This window comes from Trachemys scripta, chromosome 1 (genome assembly GCF_013100865.1).
Source record: "Trachemys scripta elegans isolate TJP31775 chromosome 1, CAS_Tse_1.0, whole genome shotgun sequence".
Lineage (NCBI taxonomy): Eukaryota > Metazoa > Chordata > Testudines > Emydidae > Trachemys > Trachemys scripta.
This window is the reverse complement of record NC_048298.1, coordinates 106,350,918-106,359,419: the sequence shown is the minus strand read 5'-3', so window position 1 is coordinate 106,359,419 and position 8,502 is coordinate 106,350,918. Positions and strand designations below refer to the sequence as shown.

The 8,502-nt window shown below is 48.2% G+C and overlaps 1 protein-coding gene across 1 annotated transcript in view; it reads left to right on the top strand.

Moving 5' to 3' along the window:
- Window positions 1-1,613: 1,613 nt before the first annotated feature.
- WASHC1 (WASH complex subunit 1) overlaps window positions 1,614-8,502 on the top strand; it is a 76,590-nt gene continuing 69,701 nt past the window's right edge. The window contains exon 1 of the mRNA XM_034780486.1: window positions 1,614-1,707. The gene's annotated coding sequence lies outside the window, so the exon portion shown is untranslated. The remainder of the gene's footprint in view (window positions 1,708-8,502) is intronic.

Sequence of the window (8,502 nt, the reverse complement as noted above, 5' to 3'; positions counted from 1 at the left end):
GCATGAGCAGATCCTGATTTCCTCAAATGTATCTAGTTTGAATTATTTGCCTACATTTTTGTGCTGTTTTAACTCTATGTATCAAACACAAATAGTTCGGTGTGAGCTTTCAATACTTGATATTTGCTATTCATATTGTGTTAAGTTGTAACTGATCAATAAGTTCCCTGGAATTGTTTCTGATACTTGAGTGGATGAGCATGCATATACCTTTGGCCTGATGACTTGTACATGCACAATTAAATTTTGGGGTTGATTAATATTTGTGTACACAGCTTTGAAGTTCACTTGCCATGAGTATTTGTGCTGGTAAAGTTGTTTGCTTGGATGTTTGCAGAAAGAGAACGCAAAAGAGGCATAAGCAGAACCAAGGAGAATTCATTCAAAACATTTCAGCAGTCACCATTAAAAAAAAAAAAAAAAAAAAAAGATTTATTTGCCCAGATCTTTAACTAAGCACTGGAGGGAGAACAAGTGCGCCTGAGTCAGATGTTCCCTGTTCCCCAAATCTGAGAAATGCAGAAGCAGAAAGACAGCTGGAAACAGAGGCAGAGGAGACAGTGGATTTTTGTGTGTGTGATCTTTTCTTAGGTCATATGTTCACTTCTCTGCCTATGGGCCAGAACCAGATCCGGGGGAGTGTGACCAGCTTTCCTTTCTTTGTGATTATATCAGAGAGGGGAGGCCCTGAAATATGTTCTGTTGTAAGATGGGGTCACGCTATGGTGGTGGTTGAGAACCTCTGTCATGCGACATGCGGCGGCAGTATCTGCAAAGACAGTGTGATAGCTCTGTGGGGACACGTTGGGGCTGGGGAGCGTGGAGCCAGTGCTTAAGGTGGTCTGAAAAAAGTGTCAGAGTAGCAGCCGTGTTAGTCTGTATCCGCAAAAAGAACAGGAGTACTTGTGGCACCTTAGAGACTAACAAATTTATTAGAGCATAAGCTTTCGTGGACTACAGCCCACTTCTTCGGATGCATATGCTCTAATAAATTTGTTAGTCTCTAAGGTGCCACAAGTACTTCTGTTCTTTTTGAAAAAGTGTGTCTGAGGGGGTTCCCATAAGCTGGGAGCACTAGCAGCAGCCCTGGGGACTTTAAGCACTGCATGGCGAAGTCTCCACTTCCCCTCCAACCACTGGCACCGTTGATTTTGTGGATCCAGAGCCGGGGTCGGGCTGCATGACACCGAGCCAACAGTTCGTGTCAAAGTGACAGGCCCCTTCCCCAGCTGGGGTCTGGCTGCGAAGGGACGCGGCAGGCTTCCAGGGCCGGGCAAGCCCCGTGCACGGTGCCCGTTCTGCACTCGCTCCCAGCCGCCTGGGGCTTCAGGCCGGGGACCCCTCCGCCCCTCTCCTCCCCAGCGCTGCCAGGCCTGTGCAGAGACATTTGAGGCCCGGGTACATCGTTCTTCCCCCTCCGTCACTTTATTTACACAGAGGTTACAGGCGTTGTGGGGACCCCAGAGCTCGGCCCCAGGACAATCTCCCCCTTTGCCCCTATGTCAGCCCCCTGGCTGCTGCCCACCAGCGGGGCCCAGCCCGGCAGGCACTAGGACCTAACGGGAGTGGGGCAGAGTAGGGGCGGAAGTGGTGTTCAGCGGGAGCGGAAGTGACCCGTGGTAGGGGCGGAAGTGGGTGAGGGTCGGAGGAGCGCTGTTGTTGCCGTTGCTGCCGAGGTGTTTAGGGGGCGTGTCCCGCTCGCGGCAGGTGAGGGGGGTTGAGGTTCGGGCCCGGCCCGTAGGCAGAGCCGCGGGGGCTGCCGCTAGATGGGTCCCCGGGGGACCCCAGTGTCCGGGTCACCCCAGGACTGGCCGTACTAGGAGGCCGGCGGCTCTGGGGCCTGGCGGGGGTGTCTGGGCTATGGCGGGGGGAGTCTCAGCAACTCCGCCCGTTACCTGACGCTTGTATGGGGAGCCCGGGCTGGGAGGGAAGGGGATGGGGATGGGGTTCGAGATGACATCTCACTGGGACATGTTGGTAGGACTTCTGAGTGTTACCTGCAGTCCCACAGGTGTGTGTGTGTGTTCTGTGTGTGACTTGCTGAGATGGTGCACTTGTTGCTGGAGGACATTGGATACGTAATATTAAAGTAAAGGGTTGTTGTAGCATTCTGGGGAAGTGGCTTAATTATATCGTTAATTATGATTCATGAGTTGGGCCTACAAAAAATAGGTGCATATCTTACCTTTGGTGCATAATAGATCTCCTGCAGATATTGGGGTTTATACAAGTAAACTGGGTAAAATGACAATTTTGTAATAACAAAACTCCTAGTTATGGACATTACTAGTATATTCATCAATGGTCTGTGGCAAAGCTTGCGTGATTGTATATATGGTTATATATATGTGCATGTGTACATATACATTTACATTTATAATTCTGGGTCTGGTTCTATTCAATATCTTTATCAGTGATTTAGATAACAGCACAGAGAGTACATGTACAAAGTTTGTGGACGATACCAAGCTGGAAGGGGTTGCAAGTGCTTTGGAGGTTAGATTAAAATTCAAAATGATCTGGACAAACTGGAGAAATTGTCCGAAGTAAATAGGATGAAATTCAATAAGGATAAATGCAAAGTACTCCACTTAGGAAGGAACAATCAGTTGGACGCATACAAAATGGGAAATGACTGCCTAGGAAGGAGTGCTGCAGAAAGGGATCTGGGAGTCATAGTGGACCATAAGCTAAATATGAGTCAACAGTGTAACACTGTTGCAAAAAAAGCAAACATAATTCTGGGATGTATTAGCAGGAGTGTTGTAAACAAGACATGAGAAGTAATTCCTCTGCTCTACTCTGCGTTGATTCAGCTGGAGTATTGTGTCCAGTTCTGGATGCCACATTTCAGGAAAGATGTGGACAAATTGGAGAAAGTCTAGAGAAGAGCAACAAAAATGATTAAAGATCCAGAAAAAATGACCTATGAGGGAACATTGAAAAAATTGGGTTTGTTTCTTCTGGAAAAGAGAAGACTGAAAGGGGACATAACAGTTTTCAAGTATATAAAAGGTTGTTACAAGGAGGAGGGAGAAAAATTGTTCTTCTTGTCCTATCCTCGGAGGTTAAGAAGCAATGAGCTAAAATTGCAGCAAGGGAGGTTTAGATTGGACATTAGGAAAATCTTCCTAACTGTCAGGGTGGTTAAGCAGTGGAATAAATTGCCTAGGGAGGTTGTGGAATCTCCATCATTGGGGATTTTTAAGAGCAGGTTAGACAAACGCTTGTAAGGAATGGGCTAGATAATACTTAGTCCTACCATGAGTGCAGGGGACTGGACTAGATGACCTCTTGAGGTCCCTTCCAGTCCTATGATTCTATGTATGCCAGGCACTTGCTGTTATTTTTTGTCCTTTGATTATTTGGTAATTTGGCAATTACCAGACTTGTGTACATGTTTGGTAATTTTTGAAAATATGATTAATGACTTTGAGAGTTAGCATCACATTTCTGTGAATGCTTACATCTCTGAGTTGCTTCAGGCTGTTGCAGATGCAGGAAGGCAACTTTGCTTCAGTTTTGTATCAGTTACTGCTTGGTTTGCATTTGAAAGACTCTCTTCACAACCCTAGACATTTACTTTAAAAAGAGTTTGCATTTTGCAGAATCTGAATCAGTACCTCAAATGGATCTGATAGTAGATACCACTGCATTTGAAGATTTTTGGCCCCTCCCCAGAATCATAGGCACCATCCCATTCACAGAAATAAAGCTTACTTGTGGGTGGAGGCAGGGCTTAAAGTGGACTGAATCACTTGGAGTCACAGAACTATTAAAAAAAATTATCTGAGTCAGGTCTGAGGCAAGTAAATAGCTGCTGACAGGACATTGTAAGTGTATTAAAGAACCACTCTGAGATTTAAAAATATGTTGCAAACAAATGCAGTTGTTCCTAGTAATGACAGATCTGTGACCAATTTAAGCCTTAGAAAGAGGGGCTTGATAACCTATGAGATTCATACTGATGTATAATGGTCTGTTTTGATGGGATGACAAGTTTGGAACAGGCTTTGTTCCGGCCCTTATTGTGCTCTCCACAGCTGTGGACTGTATTGTTCAAATCCTGCAGTGGAAGCAGTGCAGTACTATAAGGCTTTGAATTGCAGTTTGTATATTGGGCATGGAGAATTTCTAAAGAATCCCTGAATGATGAACGCTGTTGTGTACTCATTATGATGTAATTTGTGTACACATAGGAAAGCCCTTGCTTTAGTTACTCAGTACTGATGGAGAAAGAATTGCTGCCATTTGAAATATGTAGTGAGGAATACTCTACAAGCAAAAGCTGCAGTGTGTGTTTGGGGGGAGGGAGTAAGCTTGTGAAACTGGTTCAGTCATCATTACCCAGGACATCAGCTGATGGTTTGCAGTAAAGTTATGATGAATAATCTTCTAAAAAAATTATTAATCTGAATATCAAGTAGTTGCTGTTGAACCAGCAACTAATGCAAAGAAAGCCACCGGCTTGTGGAAGATTTGTAGTTCAGCAGTGCATTATAATCCATTTTTTAATGTTCCAGAGAGAGCTCTGTTTTTTAAAAGTACAAATTTTGGATTTAAGCTGTACATTGGTATGCTTATAGTAATATTACTAACCATTGACTAAAATAGATGCCTCTCTTGCACTGTGGAGATGCATTTGTCAAATAAATGCGTGGGTAATGTTTTAAAAATAAACACATGCTATTGTGATAAATGCATTCATTCTAATAAAATTCTTCTGTGTTGAAAATAAAGAGTGAGTCAGCCAACAGTAGTACATATAGTTGCTGACAGGCATAATAACTGCTGTGAAAAAAGTTGTTATTGAGGCCACATCAGCAATGGTGGGCACAGATAATATTTACTCTAATACTGAGTGAAAAACTTTGCCCCATTGTAAAATCACAGCATGCAATGTTAAACTGATCAGTGATTGATTCAAGGTCTTTCCTATCAAAAAGAGGTGACTCTCATTTCTCTGAGAGCATTGCAGATATGCTTCCACCACTAGACGAGGGGGTCTCACCCTGAGGAAAAGTACGCTTTCTCTGGGCCTTTTTGCCTCTTTACTGTGATTGGTCCATTTATAGGCAATCAGTGCCAGCTGCGGTGGTGATTCATTCGGTGTGAACAAATGTCTGCTAGGGACTGGACTGAGACCACCATCTCACTTCTCTTAGGGTATGTCTACACTACGAAATTAGTTCGAATTTATAGAAGCCGGTTTTATTGAAATCGGTTGTATACAGCCGATTGTGTATGTCCACACAATAAAATGCTCTAGGTGCTCTAGTCGGCAGACCGCGTCCACAGTACGAGGCTAGCGTCGACTTCCGGAGCATTGCACTATGGGTAGCTATCCCACAGCTATCCCACAGTTCCCGCAGTCTCCGCCGCCCCTTGGAATTCTGGGTTGAGATCCCAATGCCCGGATGATGCAAAACAGTGTCGCGGGCGGTTCTGGGTACATGTCGTCAGGCCCCTCCCTCCCCCGTCACAGCAACGGCAGACAATAGATTCGCGCCTTTTTATCTGGGTTACCTGGGTTACCTGTGCAGACAACATGGAGCCCGCTCAGCACAGCTGAGCTCACCGTCACCATATGTCCTCTTGGTGCCGGCAGACGTGGGACTGCATTGCTACACAGCAGCAGCTGCTAACTGCCTTTTGGCGGTAGACGGTGCAGTAGACTGGTAGCCTTCATCGGCGATCTGGGTGCTGGCAGCCGTGGGGCTTGCCTTTTGGCAGTAAATGGTGTATTATGACTGTTAGCCGGCCTATTACAAGTCGGGTCATCGCACGTTAGCAGAGTCTTCCCTGAGCAGCAGCTCGTACAATAGGCCTGAAGACCATCGTCATACACCGCCCCGTATTTGCTGCCAAGCACCCAGAAAGATGCCGAGGGCTATCAGTCACGCTGCACCGTCGTCTTAAGATATAAAAAAATAGATTTTCTCTGTATTCATTTGCTTCCCCCTCCCTCCGTCAAATCAACGGCCTGCTAAACCCAGGGTTTTCAGTTTAATCTTTGGGGGGGACCAGTCTGTGACAGTTGTTTGTGTCTCTCCCTGATGCACAGCCACCGTTCTTTATTTTAATTCCCTGTGCCTGTACGCCATGTCGTCACTCGGCCCCCCTCCCTCCTTCCCCTAGGCCGTCAGATACTACGTTTGCGCCACAGCTCGAGCCGAGAAGCGGTTCGCGCCTTTTCTTTGAATTCTGGGTTGAGATCCCAATGCCCGGATGATGCAAAACAGTGTCGCGGGCGGTTCTGGGTACATGTCGTCAGGCCCCTCCCCCCTCGTCACAGCAACGGCAGACAATAGATTCGCGCCTTTTTACCTGGGTTACCTGTGCAGACAACATACCACGGCAAGCATGGAGCCCGCTCAGCTCAGCTGAGCTCACCGTCACCATATGTCCTCTGGGTGCCGGCAGACGTGGGACTGCATTGCTACACAGCAGCAGCTGCTAACTGCCTTTTGGCGGTAGACGGTGTAGCATGAGTGATAGCCGTGGGGCTGGCAGCCGTAGTGCTGCATTGCACCAGCCCCTTCCAGGCGATGGTATATTATGACTGGTACCCGTCGTCATCATACTGGTATGGCTGTCAATCATGGCCACCTGGGCAGACATGCTACTGTTTTGATGATGACGGTTACCAGTCATAATATACTATTTTCTGCCAATTGCCCAATATTGTCTGCTAAGCACCCAGAAGAGGCCGAGGGCGATGCTGGGTGCTGGCGGACGTGGGGCTGGCAGACGTGGGGCTGCATTGCTACACAGCAGCAGCCCCTTGCCTTTTGGCAGATGATGGTATATTATGATTGGTATCCGTCATCGTCATACTGGTATGGCTGTCACTCATGCTGCAGCGTCGGCTGCCACCTTAAGATGTAAAAAATAGATTTGTTCTGTGTTCATTTGCTTCCCCTTCCTCCGTGAAATCAACGGCCTGCTAAGCCCAGGGTTTCCAGTTTAATCTTTGGGGGGACCATTCTGTGTGACAGTTGTTTGTGTTTCTCCCTGTTCCTGTACCTGTACGCCATGTCGTCACTCGGCCCTCCCTCCCTCCCTCCCGCCCTCCTTCTCCTGGTCCATCAGATACTACTTTCGCGCCTTTTTTCTGACCAGGCGCCATAGCTAGCACTGGGATCATGGAGCCCGCTCAGATCACCGCGGCAATTATGAGCACTATGAACACCACGCGCATTGTCCTGGAGTATATGCAGAGCCAGAACATGCCAAGGCGAAACCCGGACCAGGCGAGGAGGCGATTGCAGCACGGCGACGAGAGTGATGAGGAAATTGACATGGCCATAGACCTCTCACAAAGCACAGGCCCCAGCAATGTGGAAATCATGGTGTCACTGGGGCAGGTTGATACCGTGGAACGCCGATTCTGGGCCCGGGAAACAAGCACAGACTGGTGGGACCGCATCGTGCTGCAGGTATGGGACGATTCCCAGTGGCTGCGAAACTTTCGCATGCGTAAGGGCACTTTCATGGAACTTTGTGACTTGCTTTCCCCTGCCCTGAAACGCCAGGATACCAAGATGAGAGCAGCCCTCACAGTTGAGAAGCGAGTGGCGATAGCCCTGTGGAAGCTTGCAACGCCAGACAGCTACCGGTCAGTCGGGAATCAATTTGGAGTGGGCAAATCTACTGTGGGGGCTGCTGTGATCCAATTTGCCAGGGCAATGAAAGACCTGGTGATAGCAAGGGTAGTGACTCTGGGCAACGTGCAGTCAATAGTGGATGGTTTTGCTGAAATGGGATTCCCAAACTGTGGCGGGGCCATAGACGGAACCCATATCCCTATCTTGTCACCGGAGCACCAAGCCACCAACTACGTAAACCGCAAGGGGTACTTTTCAATGCTGCTGCAAGCCCTGGTGGATCACAAGGGACGTTTCACCAACATCAACGTGGGATGGCCGGGAAAGGTACATGATGCTCGCGTCTTCAGGAACTCTGCTCTGTTTCGAAAGCTGGAGGAAGGGACTTTCTTCCCGGACCAGAAAGTGACCATTGGGGATGTTGAAATGCCTATCGTGATCCTTGGGGACCCAGCCTACCCCTTAATGCCATGGCTCATGAAGCCATACACAGGCAGCCTGGACAGTAGTCAGGACCTGTTCAACTACAGGCTGAGCAAGTGCCGAATGGTGGTGGAATGTGCATTTGGACGTTTAAAAGCGCGCTGGCGCAGCTTACTGACTCGCTCAGACCTCAGCGAAAAGAATATCCCCATTGTTATTGCTGCTTGCTGTGCGCTCCACAATATCTGTGAGAGTAAGGGGGAGACCTTTATGGCGGGGTGGGAGGTTGAGGCAACTCGCCTGGCCGCTGATTACGCGCAGCCAGACACCAGGGCGGTTAGAGGAGCACAGCAGGGCGCGGTGCGCATCAGAGAAGCTTTGAAAACGAGTTTTGTGACTGGCCAGGCTACTGTGTGAAACTTCTGTTTGTTTCTCCTTGATGAACCCTCCAACCCCCCCCCCCCCCCCCCCC